Source organism: Brassica napus, unplaced genomic scaffold (genome assembly GCF_020379485.1).
Source record: "Brassica napus cultivar Da-Ae unplaced genomic scaffold, Da-Ae ScsIHWf_2608;HRSCAF=3357, whole genome shotgun sequence".
Classification (NCBI taxonomy): domain Eukaryota; kingdom Viridiplantae; phylum Streptophyta; class Magnoliopsida; order Brassicales; family Brassicaceae; genus Brassica; species Brassica napus.
Genome location: NW_026015912.1, coordinates 7,501 through 10,000, shown reverse-complemented (window position 1 = coordinate 10,000; position 2,500 = coordinate 7,501).

The following is a 2,500-nucleotide window of genomic DNA, read 5'->3' as shown; positions in this document are numbered from 1 at the left end:
GGTTCGGGTCTGGACAGTGACCAGGCCATGTGGATGACCCATGTGTACCAATGGGCTGGAGGGCTCTTGTGGTTGGGTCATGGGCGTGGGCAATCAGTCTGGGCCTTGTTTGGACTTGTCCAGGAGTGGTTTGGCAGTTCCAGGGCGTGTGGTAACTGCCATAGGCGAAAGGGTGCAATCTGTACCATTGATTAAATCAATGGCCAGAAATTATACCGAAGGAATGCAATGGTTAAGAAGTAACCACCCCTTCTCCTATATAAGGAAGGCAAGTCCGTGCCTTTGCAGGCACGCCAGGGCTTCCTCCTACACCCTGAAACACAAAGAAACACAGAGAAAAGACAGAGAGTTGGTCGGATTCCCAATCCAAGACCAATGGTGGTGTGAAGGCCATAAAGAGGCAGTTTTGGGAGAGATCAAGGGGGAAAGTTATGAACGACTTTCTGGTGGCTTTTGATCCGTGATGTTATCACCCAATGCATCCTTCAGGGCCTGAGAACACACGCAAATGGTGAGGAGAGAAGGTAGATGACCGGAATTCATTCCTAAAGGCCAAGACAGCCTTAAGGGCAGATGTGTGTAGAAAGGCAGTTTCATGGAAGTGCAAGGGGAGTTATGAACGACCCTGTGGTAGGTTTCCACCACTGATGATCACGTCCTAGGCTTCCTCTGCATCTTGGGAACACACGCAAACACCCAGGAGAGAAGGGAGAAGGCCGGACTTCGCTCACAATGGCATGAATAGCCTTGAAGGTGGATGCAGTGTAGAAACTGGTTTCATGGAAGTTCCATGGAAGGAATGATGGTCACGAACCATGGTTAGATCTTATCAATACTGGAAGTATGTGAAAAGGGTTTGATGAAGGCGTGCTAGGAAGAGCATGGACGCCCCAGATGAGGTAACAGGTGGGGACTGCAGACCATTGGGCATAGTCTGGTACACTATGGGCTGATCTGGTCCTGCAGTTACACCTTACTCTGTTTATGATTATTAATCATATTATTCCTTGTTCTTATGATTGAGATTGATGATTAGACATAGTAGCACTGAACCATGGCTTGGCCGGTTCAGAAGAACCCTCCATGGCCTTGGTTTGGCAGCTAAGTCTGGATCTCCTACTTCCTGATGGATTTATGGTGATCTGATTTGGAATCCTCTTAGTGGTGAATTATCATGAATTTTCATGGTATTTGGGGATTTTTATCTGATTGATTTCGAGATGGTCAAGGTGGCCGGTGGGGCTGTCCTAGGTCGAGATCCATAGGATCGAGATCGGTTCTTGGAATTCTGACTTGACCATTCTCTTAGTTAAGATTTATCATGAATTATCATGAATCCTAATGAGTTTTTAGGGATTGATTTAGAGATGGTCCCTTGGGCCGGTTTGGCTGATCTTGGCCGAGATCTATGGGATGGAGGCCGGTTCTGGGAAATCTGATTGGACCATTCTCTTAGTTATGATTTATCATGAATTGTCATGAATTTTAATTGATTTTTGGAGCAGGTTTGCTTGGGGTCGAAATTGCACCTGAGGGCATATTGGGGTCAGATCCTTGTGTTAGGATATCTGATCATATGTTTGTGTGCTGGAACATATTGTCACTTATGATATTGATCATAAGGAATTGCTGGTTATCAACCTTGGTGTTGGTAAGGCAGGCCGTGTGTGATCTGATCATTGGCAAGGATGGACGACCTGATCCTTGGATGATGGATCAAGGTGTCTGATCTGATTGATCAAAGGATGCACCGGTGGTAAGAGCAACACTAATCAGGTTCAGTGGGACATGTTCCATGACTGATTAGTAAGTATGAAGACTCATCAGTTCTGAGTCATGTGGGGGTGGTTGGTTGATTGACTCAGGATCTGATGGGCATTGTTAGTCCATGAGCTGGACTTGGTATCATAAGTTGATAAGGCAAAAAGGATGTGGGACAGTGCATGAGCCGGTAAGGGCCAGATGCATGTCCTTAGCTGTTTGAAGACTTCTAAAGGGTTACTTATGTCTGTGGGGATGGTTGGCTGAATGACTAAGTACCTAAGGGAGTTGTTTTGTGTGTGTAAAGGAGCTGGACGCAGTATATGGCAGCTGGCCATAGCTCGGTCCTAGCTCAGTTCGAGTGTGACAGCTCGATCAGCTGGTCTATGAGTTCATTCAGCTAGAGTAGCTGGGCCGATGAGCTAACAAGCTCCGTGGATATGGCAAAGGTATGATCTACCAATGTTGCATAGATCTAGATAGATGGTTAGGAACGGAACGGAACCTCGGATTTGTATGACTTGGTTGGTGTTCAGAATCAACCTTGGAGCTAGCTGGTAGTTGTGTATACTAACCATTAGCTGAGGTGATTCGACCGGACAAGTATTAGATTGGATTTAGTCCAATGGATGATATATGTTATTCCGCTGTGCATAAGTTGAAAGGATCTAACTAGGGAAAGACAAAGGTAGTCTTGAGCTAGGATCTGAGTTAGCCCTCGCCAATGGGCGATATTTTA